We start from the raw sequence: 20083 nt of genomic DNA on the forward strand, positions 1-20083 counted from the left end.
TCCCCTGGCTTGCTCAGCCTGCTCTCTTATAGAACCCAAGACTACCAGCCCAGGGATGGTCCCACCCACAAGGGGCCTTTCCCCCTTGATCACTAATTGAGAAAATGCCTTACAGTTGGATCTCATGGAGGCATTTCCTCAACTGAAGCTCCTTTCTCTGTGATAACTCCAGCTGTGTCAAGTTGACACAAAAATAGCCAGTACAACTTCCAAGTTAGAGATTCAGTCTATATTAGATGCCACTGTGCAGAAAACCTTGAGACTTGGTGGAAAGGCCCTTATCTTGTACTCTTGACCACCCTACTTTCTGCCCTTATGGGACCCCTTTTGATTTTGCTTCTGCTTTTAATTATAGGTCCATGTGTGTTAAATAGTCTAGTTGCCTTTATTAGAACAAGAATTAGTGCAGTGCAACTTTTAGTTTTGAGACAACAGTACCATGCCCTAAAGGATCAAGTGTGTCAGGGAGAAAATAGTGTTTAGTTCTAGGATTAGAACTACTAATAAGTAGAAGTGGGGAATGAAAAAGTGTAACATAAAAACAAAAAGACTAGGCCTTTAGGCCCCGGCTTGAGAATGTGACTTTTGTGACTCAATGCTCCAAGGCATGCTAATCATAAAACAGAAAGCAACATTCCTCCACCCACCAACATCCTGGGTTCAGAGAGTGTTTGTTAAAAAAAGGTCACCCTGAATGTTCCTAGAACCTGCTATGCAAATGTACTATTGTTAGAGGCTCATAGAGAAATAACCACACAATTACCAGATATTTTTCCTTGTGACTTCCACTTACTTGTGACTTTTAACTGTTATTTTTGGCATTTTTCCAATAACGCCTGCTCCACTCCATTGAGCTGTGTTTTTTTTTTTTTTTTTTTTCCTTCAAATAACCTCCTCCCAGGCTACTTGGTGTACCACAGTCTTCTAATCCTGAGTGGTGTACGACTGTGGGGCACAGAGCACGCCTGGAATAAAAAGTCCTCTTGCAGTTTGCATCAAGGCCATTTCTTGTGAGTGATTTGGGGTGCCGCCTCTCCTGAGTCAGAACGTGGGGGAGTCCTCACTTTGTGGGTCTTTCAGTGGCAAAATATTAGGCAGTATATATGGATGTACATTCTCCCTATCTGGAAATGTATTTGTTTAGTGATTAAGTGGACTGTAGACAATTAACTAACTGGATTATTAGTGACATATAAGAAGTATGACTGAAAAAGTGATAAGACCTTTTGAGATGAATTATTTGGTAGAACTCTATGAATGTGAAAATGATGTGAAGACATGTTTGTCCTATGTAAATGCTCATCAACGAATGAAATAAGGAGAGGAGTTCAGTAACCAAGTAGATAGGAAGATCCATTCTGTGGAGAGTTAGACGGTTTCCCTGGCAACCCTTGTCATTACATGTTGACAGAGATGGAAGTTATGCATGAGTTCAACAATATGTACTTCCAGTCAACAAAGGTGACATTGCTGCAGTTTCTGCTGAGTAACGACCTATCTTCCTCAGAAATTACTTCTGAACTCCTGAAATGGCACTATTCTCTAGGGTTTACAGCCAAAAGCCTGGTGTCAGATTAATTAAAGTGGAAAGTGTCCTTCTTAAAATGGGCAAATTTTACTTGTACTGGAATATGTGCTGGTTTTGGATTATAATTTCTTGCAAGTGATACTTCTGCCCAAAGTCATCAACTATAATGATATTTCTCACAGCACTGCTCTTGACCATGGAATTGACTTCAGAGCCAGAGAAGTGGCCCAAAGCAATTAAATCCACAGTTCTCCCCCTGTTAACTACTAACCTTGAGGCAGCTGCCTTGACAGAATAATGGAATGATGGAAGAATGGAATGACCTTCTTAAGACACAGTTAAAGCACAACTTTGGTGGCAATAGGCTGGAGAGCTGGGTTAAGTTTCTACAGAAGGTAGTACATGCTAGAAATCAATATCCATTATATGGTATAGCTTCTCCTTTGGCCAGGGTTTATGTGTCCAGGAATCAGAGGGTGGAAATGGGAATGGTTCCACTCACTATTATTCCAACTGGCTCACAAGGAAATATTTTGATTCATGTTCCTGAAATCTTAAGTTCTACTAGCTTAATAGTTCTAATTCCAGATGGAGAATCTCTCCTGTCAGGAGCCACAACATACATTCTATTAAAATAGATACTCAAGACGTCCTGCTGGCCACTTTAGGCTTCTTATTAGATTGGGTCTGGAATACATAATATCCTTACAGTATATCTCTTGGTGTCACTTGGTCCTATATTTAAAGTCAAGTGGAAATTAAAACAAACCAATCCAGAGAGTATGACAACGAGCTTCTTCAGGAATGAAGATATGGATCACTCCTCCAAAACCAAACAAACAAACAAAAACAAAAACCAATACCTGCTAAGGTGCTTACTGAGGGTGGAGAAAATAGAGAATGGATACAGAGTAGTTAGTTTTACATACCAATTAAGGCTTTGTGACCAGCTTCACAAATAAGTGTTGTATTTGAAGTAAATGTGCAATTTTGTAGGGAATATGGTGGTGCATATATACCTTTATATTAGGCAGGAGTATGTGTATTTTTACCTCCATTTCACTACCATGAAATGTACAACAGATTGGGATATTATCAATTGTTAAATATATGATTATAGTAAAGTAAAATGAGGCTAAAAACTAATTATTAGGCACTGAGTTTTGATTTACATGTTGATTTTCTTAAAGCACTATTTGCATTATACATTTGCCAGCATGACTTCACTTGCTACCTGGAAGAAAATGACCTGGAAAAATAGCTAAAAGAATGAGTTGACCTTACCCAACTGCTGATAGACACATATGTTTCTGTAAATTTTCACTTGTTGGGTCACTTCACTTTGAAAATACTAAATATAAAATGAGGGTACCAAGTAGATATATTACTGAGACCTTCCTGGAACTATTCCACCTGTCCTATATCTTCCCCTTCACTCTCATTGGTATTAGGGTGCTTATCTCAGAAAGATTCCCACAATTTTTGTATGATAGATAGTTATATAATATTTGACAGAATTATGACAAGGCTATTGTTTTCATTTGGAAATTAAGCCAATTTAAGAATATGTGTTTATGTGCCAAGTTAACAAATGAAAAACTTATGATGACTAAAATGGTTGTCCATTTGAATACATCTAATGTCCAAAAAAACCCAGCAAAACAAACAAACAAACAATCAGCTGGGCCTGCCTATAAGAAATTTTCCTTATTAGATCATTAATATGGAAAAATACACCCTGACCCTTGGCCATACATTCTGATGGAAATCCATCAAAATTGACACAGAAAAAGGAACCTTTTCCTCATTCTCTGCTTGCCTTCATTTTTGCTAAAAAGTTCATTATTATGGTTGCTGAGACATTTCTTTCACTGGACAACTTCTTCAGGATTACAATGTAGACTGAATACCACCTGACATATCCAGCCTCATATACTTAACAGCGTCTAGAATCTTCTTCTTTTCTTTGAGAGAGAGTCATTATTGAACTAGTTGGATTACAGCTTGAAGCCACTCTGAAAATTGCCCCTTCAATATATACTCATTCAGCGAATTGTATTTGTTTCCTTTAAAGAACCTGGCTAATACAGCTTTGTTTACAACAATTGCTGCAAACTAATTTGAAATGCAACATAAAATAGAGCATTATCTAGCATTGACATAAATGCAATTTGCGTTATCCATGTATACTATAGGGCCACAGTCTACATTTCTTCTAGTAAGCAATGACTGATTTTAAAGACAATATTCAAATAAAACAAAAATATCAGTTATATTAATCATTACCATATATAGATATAGATATATAGATGTAGATATAGCTTAACAGATCTCAGATTTATGAGAAGCACAATGGCTAAGCTTCATGTTTTAGTACCAAGTAGCAGACTATTTGCCTATAATCCTTAAAGAGACAAGGCTGATAGTGCAACTACTGCTCTAATGTAATATCTACTTGTCTAAACCCAAAGTAACTTTTCTTGATGATGTTGACTACCTATGAAGAACTATTATACTTGTTGTGGTCTTAAGGAAAATGAGTCAATTCATGCTGAAACTGAAAATTCACATTATATGATATATTCTGGTATGTCCATTACTTTGAAAAAAAGAACTAGAAGGAGCAGGAGTTTGATCAAGGACTGGACTACACGAGACCCTGTCTCAACAATTAAAAATAAAAAACCAAAATACCTAATACCTTAATTCAATAGCACCACTTCTACAATAGCTGTTCATACCTACATTTCATAAGTATACTACTCTAGTTGTTTATTTTCATAAATGTTTATAAGAATACTCACTCTGATACGCAGAGGTAAATTAATGTAGCAGAATTTTTGCCTTTGTATAAGATATTTTACTAGAAATAGCATATGAAAAAACAAAATAAAACAAAATCTTGAGCTAGAAAATTCTGGTGGTGTTAGAGATTGTTTATGGTATTTTAGAAAGGCAATTTCAGATGTAAAGATACCTAAGACACTATAGGAAAAACAAGCCCCTTGCTATGATCCAGTCATCACCGTTGTTAGGTAAAAAATATTTCTATAACCCCCTTCATAGTAAATTAGCTTAGCTTAAATGTCTGTGGGAGAATCATACAAGCTTAGTGGCACAGAGGTTATATAGCTGTCATGCAGGTATAAGGGAAGATACAGCTAAGTTCATGGTTTGCACCAGCTTTCAGTTAGACAAGCTCAGAATTATGGCATGCATGCCTTATAATACTGACCAGTTAGTGGATTAAAGAATAAGGAGTAGTGCAAATTAGATAAGCAGCAACAAACAAAAAGAGCACAATTAGATTATGATTTAATGAAGTTAACCATCTAGTACTTAGATAAAAACAAAGATGCAGCTACCTTTTGACAGTTGCTGAGGTTCATAATAAAACTGAAAAGCACTGATACAACATAAAAGTTAGCAAGCCTGTGGTATGTATATAATAAATAAATTGAGTATGTATTGAAAATATGGATTTGTGTGCTATGAAAGCAGTTTAAGAACAAGTCTACAGTAAAACAAAAAATAAGTGGTTACATATTGCATACATTTAAGTGGAAGCATGTGATATACCACTGTGACAAATTTTGGGAGCAAAAAGTGTACATGTAAATGTGTCAAAATGTGCTTACAGTCCATTAGCTACATTAATAAAGAAATATTTTTTCACAGTACTTTCAGATACCAAGTTGGAACAATTTTTATTAATTTTTAAATCATGTGTTTCATTATGGTCTCCAAGGATGAGTCTTAGAAGGTGTTTGTTGTTTCAATTTGGGGAAATCTTCAGAATCATCATTTGAGGAGGTTGGGTAGGATTTTGCACTATGAGGGCCATCATTTTTCCCAGAATACTTAGGTAATTCCATGGTTATCTTGTAAAGATAGGTATTCTTAAGACTTTCCAGTTGAGAGTCATAGCTTATGAGAGCTGAAAGGTAATACTTCTCAAGATCAAGGATATGGTCAATTGCTTCCTGAACATTGTCGGGGAGTCCAACCACACTAACATTAGTATTCCAGGATCCTTTTGGAGGTAACCGGATGTCTACATTGAATTGTTCATTCATTTTATGGATGAGTTTTCCACCAAATCCAAAAACACTGTCACGAACCTGGGGGTTTATTGGGATTTCCTTAGAAACTGTTTTTTCTATCTTATGTAACATTTTCATTATTGCATCTTTAGCAGCTAGGGTATTCTTTTTATAGCCTGTAATTGTGATTTGATCTTGTATCTCACGGTTTGCTTTCTTTGGAAATTGGATAGTAACATCATGTTCTCTGCAAATCTGAGCAATAAACAAGCCCTTATGACCAGTGATTGTGGAATGGTATTTTGCATCTAGAGTAAACATTAGCTTAAAGTTTCTTAGTGCTCGATCTTCTATTTCTGTTTGTAAAGCATTAATTTGCTTCTCTAATTTAATCTTGGCTTGCTTTACCTTTGCCGCAAGACCCATTATGGATATGATATCAGAATTGCCTTCAGTTTGGGACACCTGAGTATGAACATCAAATTCACTCATTATCTTCTTTATCCCACTTCCTTTGTGACCAATGATGTAAGGATGTAGGTGAGAGGGCACCTGGACTTCAGCAGTGAAAGGAATTAGATATTCAAGAGCTTCCATGGCTGCTTTGCAATTTTCCATTTGACCTGTGATGAGTATGGTTTTATTTTTCCTTTGGTTACTAAAAACAATTTCTTTAGTGCTCTTTCCCCACTTTTCTTTCTCAGTTTCTTGAATCACTGGATGTATATACATAGTTGGCTTTTCTTTGTCTGGAAATGTGAGTTGAACTTTGAAATCTCTAGCAATTTGCTGAACTTTGGAACACAGTGGTCCCATGAAAAATGTATAAAACTTTTGAGGAATAACATACTGTGTTGTGACATGGGAACCCAAGGGCTCGAAAATCTGTTGGATGTGTTTCTTCGCTGCTTCAACACAAGCCTTTTCTCCTTTCATTGTAACTCTAATGCTCTGTTTTCCTTCATATGTGAAGTGAATAATCATACCAGCATAGACTTCAGTCATTTCTCTTATAAGCTGGTCCCTTCGCATGACAAAATAATGGTGAAACTTGCGATTTATCAGTATGCTGTCCTCCACCACATGATCTAAGTCTTTCATCAAAAGGTCTAGTACTTTTTGTACTTCTTTAACAGCTTCCTCTTTCCCTATGATTGTTATCAAATCCTGATTCTTATTTTTAAGAGTAGGGAAAACAGCACGTGCCCCGAGTTTTATACATGTTTCGGGAAGATTGCCACCATTCTTATTCTTGAGAAACTGATGATATTTTGACTTGACAGGGACAGATACAGAATAATTCTTGGCTTTCTCTTCTTCCAGTAATTGATGAAACTTTTTCTTTACCTTTTCAATATTGTCTGAACGGCCCCTAATAACAACTTTTTGACGATTTGATTTTCTTTTTGAAAAGTAAATATTGAATCTTCCACATTCTTCCATGATTGTGTCAATCAAATGCTTCTTTGGATTGATAAGGGATTTATATAAACTAGAAGGAATATAAAATTCCACTTGTGAAATTTTGACTATACTATTTTGCATTGTAAGAAACCAACGTCGAGCTAATTCACAATTTTCTGGATTTCTAATAACTATATCATTCTCCAAATTACAATTTGATAGATTATCAGCATTCATGCTTGAATTTAAGGGCCTAACATGATTCTCCATCTGCAAACACCTGTTTGGTTGCACAGTGCAAGTTTTGTTCGATGCCATTGTTGAATTTCAAGAAATTATAATACATATGTATTGCAGAGAAAATTTAGTAGCCAGTAGTGAAACCTCCTGTAGTTGCCTTTTTGCACATTATTCTAAGGGAAAAATAAACACTTTAAGTATATAAAATTGTTCCCAAAGTAACATATAGACTTTAGATAATAAATTCTATTGTTTTACTTTACCAATTTGACAAAAAAACATATCACTTTATCTATTCTTAAGTGAGCAAAAGATTCTCTCAAAATGTGAGGACTATGAGGAAGCAGATCCCCTTTTATCTAAAAGTAAATCATTTTTTTAAGTAAATCATTTTTAAATACTCTTTGCTAGCCATAAAATGTCATTTATTTTTCAAAACCATGCATTTTCATTTATTCTGCAGTGTCAGATGTTGATTGGGAATCACATCTGAAAAACATTCAATTTCCTAGTTTTAAGTGGAAAATAGGAAATAGAGCTTATAGTTTCAAACCCATATTCATAGGATCTGGCTTTCTCCAAATAGACATTGAGTTGTGGAAGTTAGAAAGCAGTAGTCAGTATCAGTGAAAGGGTAGTTTTAATAATAATTTCAATGATTAGGTTAATTACTTTCTTCTAGGTAATTTCTAGAGCTAAACCATTGCAGGTTTATAATATGTCCATAATCTCACACATGTGACCATCATTCAGAGGTAACCTTCCCTTCTTCCATCAAACCTAGGTAACATCATTTTAGATTTTATCTCTATGGTTGTCTTATCTAAAAATTCATAAAAACAGTATCATATATCATACAGTCTGTTGAATTTTAAGTCTTTACCTTCTTACCATTTTGAGGTTTATCTACACTAACATATAAAATGTATTATTTTCTCTTATTGAATAAGATCTTGTTTTTCTTTAATATTTACTTTAATTATTATTCTGACTCACCTTTCCTAATTCTACCAAGAGTATAATTCAACAAAAAATTATAACTTTTCATCTTAGAGAAATATTTCCTTTAATTGTTCATTATGTAATGTAATTTAGAATCACAACTTTGAAGGTTCACAACTCTGAATATTATATGACACTAATTACTTTCTTAAGCATACCCCTCAAGCCCAGAGCTGCAAAGTTTATTTTTTTTTTTGTTTTTTTTGTTTTTTTTTTTTTTTCGAGACAGGGTTTCTCTGTATAGTCCTGGCTGTCCTGGAACTCACTTTGTAGACCAGGCTGGCCTCGAACTCAGAAATCCGCCTGCCTCTGCCTCCCGAGTGCTGGGATTAAAGGCGTGCGCCACCACGCCCGGCGGTTTTTTTGTTTTTTTGTTTTTTTTGTTTTTTTTTTTGCAAAGTTTATATATCACATACTTTCACTGGAATATTATAAGATCATATATGAAGTATAAAATGAGTAAGAAATGTCACAGTCAAAAGCTAGATGAGAAAATGTTATTGCCAATTAGAGAAAAATAATCCAGTTTTTCTAATATTAAGAAAAGTATGAATGAATATCTAAACTTTTACCATCTTTATAACATGGGCACATAATACAATGCTAAACCTTATCAAGTGCTGACTTGAACAATTCTTACTCCCAATGAGTGGACTTTGGTTATAGTTCATGTGAACATTTTGGAGATTACACATTGATCAATGGTTCAACTCTTGAACAGGAATGGAAAGGCATGGGCCTGGAATTCTGATAATGTACCTCTAAGGTGAAAGTATTATATTTTAGAGTCTTTGGAATTATATAATGAGCCATGCATATTGTGGTGGTTTGAATATACTTAGCCTAGGGATTGGCATCATTATGAAGTCTGGCTTTGTTTAAGTAAGCATGTCACTGTGGGTGTGGGATTTGAAATCCTCTTCCTAGTCACATGGATACAGTATTCTCCTGTTTGTCTTTGGAGCAAGATGTAGAAATCTCAGGTCCTCCATACCTTCCTGGACACTGTTATGCTTCCTGCCATGATAATAATGGAGTAAAGCTCTGAAACTATATGCCAGCTCCAGCTAAATGTTGTCCTTTATAATAGTTGCCTTAGTCATGCTGTCTCTTCACAGCAATGAAAAAACTAAATTTATTTTTTCCCTTTTACTGATAGCAATCAAGTGCCATAAAAGCACTCTATCACTTGGCTATAACCCTACCATCTACTATTAATTGTTTGGAAATGCATAGCTACATATAGCAACAAACATTTATCAAAATGCTCATAGTTGAATTGGTCATATTGATGAAAAACTTCAGAGTGCCTATAGAACTATTAGTAGATAATCATAATTCAATTATCTTTATACTTTCCCAGCAGATTTCAAAATTCAATAGTGTTTTAGAATAAACATATAGTAATAACTAAATTATTAAACACACTTTTATAACTTTATAAAATTATGCCCTCTGTACTTAAAACAAAATTTAACAACTAAAAGAGATTATGCATTGTTAATATTTGTTGGAGACATTTGTGCACATGCACAGAAAAATTCTTCAGAATACATATAGAGGATAAAACCTGGTCCTCCATGACATGATACTTTTAAAGAGTTAAATTATACATTATTTAAATGTGATAATGATAAATATATCATTAGGAATTTTTACCCTAAAACTTTAAAGACATAAGTACAGGAAGACTTCTGCTCAGCTTACAGAACAAACAGGGAAGGCTCTTCAGTCTCTGACAAATGGACTGAAAATCTCCTGATCTGCAGAGATTCTGATGACCAACACATAAGTAATCCCCAGACCATGAAGTTCTAATCCACACCTCCCTAGATGCCCTGTCCTGATTCTGAAATGTAAGTAGTCTCTAGGCCACCAGCCTTAGTCCCACACTCCTATGCAACCAACTAACTCTGACATTTTAAATATTACTTAAAAAGACAAAATAACCCAAAAAATACAAAATAATTCAAAGAATAACAGAAGGAATACTTTAGTCTGAAGAAAATGATAAGTACATCTAAGATATCACAGGAAATAAACAACACCAGTACAGTTAATCTAGAGGTCTTATCAAACACCACACAATCAACAAAATGGCAGGAATGGATATATATTCTTCAGTAACAACTGAATAATAGTGTATATGTAAGTTCTACAATAAAAATACAGAGATTAGGAAAACATTGAAAGACAGTTTTCATCTTTTTGTTGAGTCAAAGAAACAATTTTTGCTGTCAATAATAGTTAAGAGTATAAGGAGAGAAGTAGATATGACTACTATAGCATGGTAAAATATACTTCAAATGAAAAATAAACAGATTAGAAAAGTCAATTCATACTCATAAAAGGAACACTCCCCCCCAAGAGGGTGCAACAATTCTAAACATATACACACGAAATATAGGTGTACTTAATTTCATATTTAAATATCTCATATTAAAAGTAAAATCATTAACTGGGTCTTTTGATTGAGACTGCTAGTGTTCAGTTATTATTAAAAGCTGCATATTGATTCCTGAAAAAAATTTTAAAAAAAGTAAAATCATGGACTAACCTCAACAGAGATACAGTACATGATTTTATCAAGCCAATGTGACCAATAGACAAGTAATATGCACAAAACTAAACAAAGAATCATTAAATTAAATAATACCATAAACCAAATGGATAAAGGAAAATTCCACCTAAATAATACACATCAGTACATGGAATATTCTCAAAAAAAAAAAAAAAAAACAATCACATATTAGAACAGAAAGAAGTTCCCAAAAGGCCAGGCAGTGGTGGCACACACCTTTAATCCCAGCACTTAGGAGGCGGAGGCAGGCGAATTTCTGAGTTCGAGTCCAGCCTGGTCTACAAAGTGAGTTCCACGACAGCCAGGGCTATAGAGAGAAACCCTGTCTCAAAAAACAAAAACAAAACAAAAGATATTCAAAAAAGGTAGGAAAATGAAATAACATTCTGTATTTTATCTGTTCACAGTGGAATACAGCTAGATGTCAAGAGAAACAAAGTATATAAATTCATGGGGAAAAAATAAACTATTGAATACTTTGAGGAAGAAATAAATAGTGAAATAAAAAATCCTATATTTGAATCAAATAAAAATGCAACGTGACATTTTCTATGGAACAGAACGAAGGCAGTCCTAAGAATAAAGTCTGAAGAATATTTGAGACCTCAAAAATCAATAACTGAATTGTTCAACCAAATGTCATGTAAAACCATATATATGTATATATATATATATATATATATATATATATATATATATATATATATATATATATGTGTGTGTGTGTGTGTGTGTGTGTGTGTGTGTGTGTATTCCTATTCCCCAAAAAGTATATGGGAGCATATTGTCAATATCATGTCTGAAATTATTAAAATAGAAATAAGCAAAACTACAAGAACTAATAAAACTTTTATTTTTTGAAAAGAAATAAGGTCGATGTCCAAGTAGCTTTCCTATTGTGATAAAACACCATGGCAAGATGAAACTTTGAGAGGAAAAGTTTGTTTCATCTTACAGTGCATACCTAATTATACACTGCTGCATGAAACCAGTGTAGAAAAATGGCAGAAACCAAGACTCTTAGGAGCTTATGCATAAGCCAAGAAGAAACAATAATTACTAGTTTGGTACCTATGCTTCGCTAAACCTTTCTTATAAAACTCAGGACCACTTGAACAACTTTCTCCTTTCAAGAGATCAGAACCACTAAGGTGAAATATTTATTTGTTGGGACAATTGATATTGGTCTTAGGTTGCTGTGCTTAAGAAGAAATCAGCATCATTGAGGTTAAGTATTTTGGCAAGTGTTTCCTTAGGATTAAAACAGAGAAGCTATAATAGTGCTGAAAGTAGTAGAGGGTTAAATTGCCCTGGGATCCAAATTAGGTAAAGGGCAGAAGTCTCATAGTCAATTTTTCAGCCCCAACTAACAACTAGCACAGATTCTTAATTTAAATTATCAGATGGCAATACTACTAATAAAGATGATGCAGCATAGATATATTATGCTGAAGGCTTGTAAATAAAGGGGGGAAATTTAGTGGTCCTGACAGTGAAATTTTACATAATTTTGCATGATTACATTATCTTTCAACACTGTATACATACAAGTACTAGAACAGCCTGGACGTTTAGAACATTTCTATCCTCAAGTTGAGAAAACCTAAGATCTGTATGGGCATCATTAATTAGAATGAATATTTAAGGCCTATATCAGAACAAGGATTATAGGTCAATGGCAAATGTGTTAACTGTTATAGTGAACATCAGCTTATCAATCTTACAGAGGCATTTTATCTATTTTGTATTAATTTTCCTCTTCCCATAAATGTGTACGTTTGTATCAAGTTGAATAAAATCCAGCAAGGCACAAATGAACTTTTGTCAACTTAATACTCAGACACATCAATATTAAACTAGACTCTTTCCTTTCTTGTTTATCTCCAAGGTCTCACAGTAATTTTTAACAGTCACAGTCTTTAAAATTAAAAGACCCCCAAAACTTAGCCTCTTTAAAATATCCCACATCACTGTAAACTCTAAACATGTTTCTAAAATTCCAAAGTGTGCTAACATTGGGCTCCTTTAAAATCAATATGCAAGTTAAATACCTCCACATTCAACCAGGGAAGAATTAAGATACAGTTATAGTCAAAAGCAAAACCAAGTTTAACAGTATAACAAGTGAAGAATTATGCATGTGCTATTCACTTAAGATCTTCTGGTTTCCAAAAGACTTATAACACTCCATTTATCCATCTCTGCTATCCACAGCACAAAGATATTTTCTTTTAGAATCAGGATGCCTCCACTCCAATGTGGAGCATTGGGCTATGCACAGACAATCTGGTCTCCAGTAGAGCTGAAATGCTGAACCCCAGGACCCAGTGGTGATAATTTATTATATGGGATGGAAGGAGTTCTCTCATGTCTCCTGAAACCCTGGCTCTTATAGAAGTTACCACCCTCCACAGCCCCCACAAGAAAAGCAAGGCTAGAAGTCATGTAGGCAATATCCCAATCTTCTGACCTTCAGGCTAAACTCCTCCCCAGTTACCTAGCAACAGAAAAGATAGCATACTTTTAAAGGGGCTGTTTGGCCCCTTAAATGCTCTCTTAATCCTCACTCTCACCCTCTCTCTCCTCTCTCTTTGTCTTCTCCTCTCCTCTCTCTTCCTCTTATTCTCTAGTCTATTCTCTCTCTTTCTACCTTCTCTCTTTCCCCCTGAATTTCTACAATAAAGCTCTAAAACCATAAACTGGCTCTGTTCAGCTGTTCAGACTCTTGCCTGTGTGGGAACCTCTCTTCCCTATTCCCTCTTTCCCATAACTCCGGGGCTACAGGGTATAACCCCGATACCCCTTTTGGTTTCAGGGGACTGCCCCTCATCCACCCCTCCCCAGTCGAGTGTGGTCAGAGGATTGGATGCCCACCCAGGGCTGAGTGGAAAGCATCTGGCAGCCTTCTCACGTCTGCCTGTCCAGAGCATAGGTGGAACTCTGGCTGGACGTGGGCTATCCTTCCCTCCCCCTCTTTCCCCAGGCCCCCTTTTTAGTTCCCACATTCTAACACCCACTTCTGTCCTAGATGGGTACCTCATTTCTCTGGTATCTCCAAAATGCTCCACTGCAAATACACTGGACCTTCAAGAGTAACCTATGGTGAGCTTTTTTATCAGGGTACTATTACTGGCAAGTGGTACCAAACCTCAACTGCACAAGACCACTTTAGTCTAGGAGCTTCTACTACAACAGAAACTGAACCTTCACACAACTCATAATCTTTTGTACAAGGTTGGTACTACACAGTGAACTTAACACCCATCATTCATTAATCAATAATATGCCTCCACAATTTAGTCTAGCAGTCAATGTTACAAAAGCATTTAGTTTGTATAGATTTGATTAAACAGGCAAATAAGCAAAAAGCACAACTGATAATGGTTTAGGCAAATTAACCAAAAGAGAGAAGACCCAAATCAATGAAATCAGAAAAAAAGGTGAGACATTATAACAGAAATAAATGAATTTCTATCCACATATTATTTAGAAGGGGAAATTTGTGAAATTGGGGAATCTGACAGATAATCAGTGAATTTTTAAATGCATAGACATATCAAACTTAAAATTAAGGAGCTCAACATAATACCTAGTTCTCTGACCAAACCTGGTAGTGGAAAATAACACCTATTTTCCAATTTATAGGCCTAAGAAATGTTTTGATTCCATTAGTGTAGGAAATAAAACAAAATATAAAGACACTGGGACTTATAAAACATAAAACATTACAGTTTCCTTTGCTGTATAATGAGTAGACTGAGAATATGTGGAACTGAACAACAACAACAACAAAAATAACCCAACAAGAGAATTGCAATTTTCTTGGAAACACTTTAGATAGTACATTACTTATCAAATTAATTTTACTTTACTATTCTGCTTCACAAAAGTCAGGATGACCATCATCATGAATGCAAATGACAATAGAAGTTGATATGGTATAGCAAAAAAAAAAAATAACTCTTACATGTTCTTGGTAGGAGTATAAACTATCACATATATACTAAAAAATAAGTCTGGAGGTTTCTTAAGTCACAAACCAAAACCCAAAATAGATTTTTTGATCCAACTATACTACAGTAATAGTTGCACATTCGTATTAAGTACTGTTTTATTTATAGTAGTTAGGAAATGAAAAAAAACTTGATGTCCAGTGACTGATAAATTGCTAAGAAATTGTGGCACTCATACATAGTGTAAAATTACTCACCTTTGAAGAAAAATGAAATGATGGAAACTATAGGCAAATGAATGGAACTAGAATAAAAACTATACTGAGTGAGATAACTGACTTCTAGAAAGATAAATGACTATTGTCTCTTTTATATGTAAAATTTAACTTCAAGTCTTTTATGTATTTGACTTGGAGCATGAATGAAATCCAGAAAAGTAGAAATGAACGTTGTGGGCAAGCAGTGGTTCAAAGAAGTGAAAAAGTAAATGAAAGGTAAAATTAAGTTATGAGGTGGAATACAGGGAGTGGAAAATCTAAAGCAAGGAGGGGTTTGGGTATGTAGGAGAAATTAGAGCATGAAGAGGGTTAGGGTATAAAAAGGCATGTCAAAGCCTACTATATTACAACCTAACCTAAAAAAATGAATATTAAGTGGAAGGATTGCAGAACATACCTGAAAGGAAAGAGGGGTAATATCAAGTGATGAAGAATTAATATCTATAATTAAGGTTGGGAGTGGTCCAGGACTATAAGGCATAAACAAATATTTAGAAAGCACTTTGACAAGACATTTCAAGAAGTAACACTAAAAAGTTCCATAACAAAGTCTATGTCCTCCAAAACCATGGTCTTCTAACCAACACTATAGTACTAGTCATGAAATTCCTTCCTGCAGAGCAAGCCTTATATCTAAGCAGAAAAACAAGGATGTGATCAAAGACAGAATTGAAATACTAATAACCTACATTGTTTTAAAGAACAATGGAGCACAGTGTCTATCACACACACACACACACACACACATACACACACACACATACACACACAAAACAACCAATGAGTATTCCTCCCCTGGAGTACCACTATCATCGCAAGTTTATTTTTTTCCCCTCACTTTTCCTTGTAAATCTACATTTCCTCTGAAGGAAAATATCAATTACTTAAAGTGCATGCTAAGCAGGGTAGAGGAGACAGGAAGTTTTCATATGAATATTTTGCTCCACAGTATTTATTCTCAAGCAGGAGAGACCATATGATAGAAGAAGGGGTCATGAGGATAAAATTGACACAGAACTATATACCCCAAATGAGTACCACAAATCATTTTGTCAATAGCAGCTAAATATACTAACAACAATGCTGATGTTATAAGCAACAAATATATCTCCATATACTTAAAAGGCTACATGTTAATAGCTCTCTGTTCATAATGAAATTAAATGAAAAATCAATGGTATAATAATCAGGAAATTAAATATACATATAATGAATAGTATAGGTTGAATCATATTTTGGGTAAAAGACATAAATTAGGAATGTTTAAACAAAACAAAAAGTATTATAAAACTGGATGAAGTTTCAGAATAGTAATTTTGACCAGGTATAAAAAAAGGATTAAAGGGAAGTGCAAAATTATTTAGACCTTCACCTTGTGAAAGAAGGAGGGAGGGAGAAAGTGAAGAATCTCTACTCAGAGAAGAAAAAAAGTAGAAATAAAAAACCTCATCTGAGCACTGGAAGCTCCAATGGAGGAGTTACGGGAAGGACTGAAGGAGCTGAAGTGCCTTATCTGGTATCAATGGGAGGGGAGGCCCTTGGCCCTGTAAAAGTTCCATGCCCAAGTGTACAAGAATGCTAGGGCTGTGAGGCAGGAGTGGCTAGGTGGGTGGGGGAGCACCCTCATAGAAGCTGGGTAAGGGGAGATAGGATCACAGGTTTGCGAGGGGAAACCAGAAAATGGGATAATATTTGAAATGTAACTAAAATATCTAATTAATATAATATTAAAATATCTTATAATTGAAAAATTCATAACAGTCTAAAATTCTAGTCAGTCTAATTTACAAATGAAAAAAACAAAACCAAATCAACTACCAAACAAAACCCAAACAAACAAATGATAAAAAAAAAGTCTATTAGCTGAGAAGATGAGAAGATAAACAAAGATTATTTAAAAAGTTTTAAGGCAATATTATTTTCAATATGATGACCTCTACAATATGTTTTTCATTAAACCAGGAAACATTTGTTGCTGCACAAGTTTAGGAAAATAGTTAATAAAATCAATTAATTTGCTTTGCAGGTTATTTCAAAACATCCTGAAAAAGACACATATTGTATATTATTTCCTTTATTTACTAGCTAATCAAAAACACCTACTTATATTAGGTGCAGCTCAGTATTAGAATATTCATATAACAGGAATCATTTCCTAGCAAGAGACATAATTTTCTAGATTTGATCCCAAGAAATATGTACATATATTACTAGATATCAAATATATCTAAAATATAATTATGTGTGTGTGTGTTTATAATCTAAACTTACATTGAAGAATAATTTTTCCATTAAAATAGTTGAGAAACAACTCATGTATTTACTACTCATATAGGTAATATATATGAATAGGATGAAGAAAGTCTACCTCAAGTGCTTTACTACTATTAACAAGACATTACATCCCAAACAGTAAACATTTTGCAATTTTGAAAAGTGTTAACTATAAGTTCATTATAGTTGCATAAGTATTTATCTAACTCATATTGAAAGGTATATTTTAATGTAAAAAATTACTATATTTGAATCATTGAAATGTAAATTATCATTATTTGTCTTAAAATGTCTTCATGAATAAATAATTTTAGATGATAATATCAAAAATATATTTTAAATAATGCTTGATTTCTCTTCCTACCTTAAATTTTTTCTAGCCCAGTTTTCAAAGTATATTTGTTGATATATTTGTGAAAGTACACTCTTACCTTTCAAACTTTCAAAATAATTGGAAGAAGAGAGCTTCACTGAATTGCCGATTTGTCTCAATATGAAGTGAAAAGCTAAAAATAAAAATGGTAATCTTCCAGTACCTGAAAGTTAGGATGTCAGAATGATTATGTTAAAATGCCATGTACAATCCTCTCATTAAACAAACACCATTAATAGATATAAATTGAAAGACAGATAGATAGATAGACAGACAGATGAGTAGATGGGTAGTTGGGTAGATGGGTAGATAGAGACAAACTGTGGAATAGAAAAAAGCCTCTATTCCAAGTAACACTGAAAATACACATTAAATTTAGATACAGAATTGTCTCCACATAATCCTTTTGCCAGTGTATACAATATAATTCTTACATTGTAACCTTCATAAAACTTCACAGTTGTAAGTTTAGGTATGTCTTTATATATTAATATGATGCTAGCATCTTTTTGCTATCTGTCTATCTCTATTCTATAATGAACATTTTCTAAACCATTTTCCCTTTTGGGCTGTGAATTTTTATTCATTAATTAAGTAGAATAAATGCTTAACATTCTAGTATTAATTGGGTGGATTTCACATTTCATGAAACACAACTACTTAAATTTTACAAAAAAAAAATGCTCTAATTACACTCACATATGAAGTATCAGGAATATCCATATTGAATTTCAATGAGCTTTGTGATAGTATATAAAAATCTAGCCAAATGTTGAAAATGCTCATGTGATTTTAACCCATGCTAGATTTAAAGTACAACATATGCCAAATGTATACAGAAACAGAGTACCTGTATAAAAATGTTAATGCTTAAGTATTTACATACAGAAAATATAGATGACAACTAGTATTCTAATAAAAATAATAAAAGTAATAGAGATAATGAAAATTTCCTCAACACTAGTACTTATACATATAAATGTGTGATCAGGATAGAGGTTAAAATGTAAATAATCACCAAAGACTGACTACAGTCAATGTCACCATAACAAAAAAATTAGAATAAGAATAACATATACATGAACCTGCAATGTTTCTAAATATTAAGAATGAAGTTTTAAATAATTTGCCTGTTATGGATAAGCTATGCAGCTGACCTACTTCTTCTTTCAGTTGTATAACAAATATTTACCATAGTAATTTTGAATTTTGGAAAAATAATATTTCATCTTGGAAAAAAAAACTAATTAGGCAAGTGTTCTGAGTACTTGGATAACCCTAAGTATAGAAATATACTACTACAAGTGTTACATACCTACTCATAGATAAAGAAAATAAAAAGAAATACAAAGTAAAATAAATAGAGACATGTTATAGAATAATATAAATACAGAGTAAAATGTTAAAAAATAAAGAATAGTCAGGTGTGGTGGCACACACTTTTAATCCCAGCACTTGGGTGGCAGAGGCAGGCAAATTTCTAATTTCGAGGCCAGCCTGGTCTACAGAGTGAGTTCCAGGACAGCCAAGGCTACACAGAGAAACCCTGTCTCAAAAAAACAAAACTAACTAACTAAATAAAATAAAATAAAGAATAACATTAAAGTCTTAAAAGAATTTTAAAAATTACTAAAAATGCATCATGGAAATCAGACTATTCAAACAATGCAAAAAGTCAAACAAACAAGTAGTTCTATGACTGATTATATAGTGAAGCATTATTATATAATATATCAAAATAATGAGAAAGGAAGAAAATATTTGTCATCCACTATATTAGGAGAGTCAAGGTTTGTCATTGGGTATTGGAAGCAGTTTCATTAGCCAAGATGAGTAAGGTTCCTTAAAACTATATATATAGTTTTATAAACATGGTTATGCATGATATATGTGTTTTGTTGTTGTTTGTAATAGGTAATAGTGTGATTCCTTGTGGTTTTTTTCAGGTGTACTTATTGTCTTACCCCCCTCCCCTTTCCTTAAAGAGTCTCCCCTTTCCCAATTTACTCTAACAAAAACCCCAATGAGAAGACCTCTTTTGAATAATTGACATGAGATTCCCAAAACCATGCAATTTATTCATGTTTCCCTTGCTTATCCAGCAGAAGAGGTAACAAGTTAATTCCCTATTATTAAAGATACCATGCCCTTCAGTGACAAAAACCAGAGGTCTCTGAACTGGAAGTGACCAGAAAGCTCACTCCTTGATAACTACCTTTCACAATACCAAATGGCAACATGCAGAATTTGAAAGGAGAGAGGCAAACAACAACCCCACCCAGATATGTTGTCTATGAACCACATCAACTAATAGCTTGGCAGCATAATCTGAAGGCTGCGATTGTGGCATGTATACCTTGGGGGTAAACAACAGTTCTCTATTTGAATTTAAGACTCAAAAAAAAAA

The 20083-nt window shown here is 34.0% G+C and overlaps 1 pseudogene across 1 annotated transcript; it reads right to left on the minus strand.

The window, feature by feature from the left end:
* Positions 1–5262: 5262 nt before the first annotated feature.
* LOC110286967 (vigilin pseudogene) lies at positions 5263–17815 on the minus strand (annotated as a pseudogene). Its single transcript, XR_002377175.2, has 2 exons — positions 17735–17815; positions 5263–7388 (listed from the first exon to the last, which is right to left on the minus strand). The product of XR_002377175.2 is annotated as a vigilin pseudogene (transcript).
* Positions 17816–20083: the final 2268 nt, after the last annotated feature.

The sequence above is a fragment of the Mus caroli genome, unplaced genomic scaffold (assembly GCF_978045245.1).
Source record: "Mus caroli unplaced genomic scaffold, Mus_caroli_1 scaffold_5, whole genome shotgun sequence".
Classification (NCBI taxonomy): domain Eukaryota; kingdom Metazoa; phylum Chordata; class Mammalia; order Rodentia; family Muridae; genus Mus; species Mus caroli.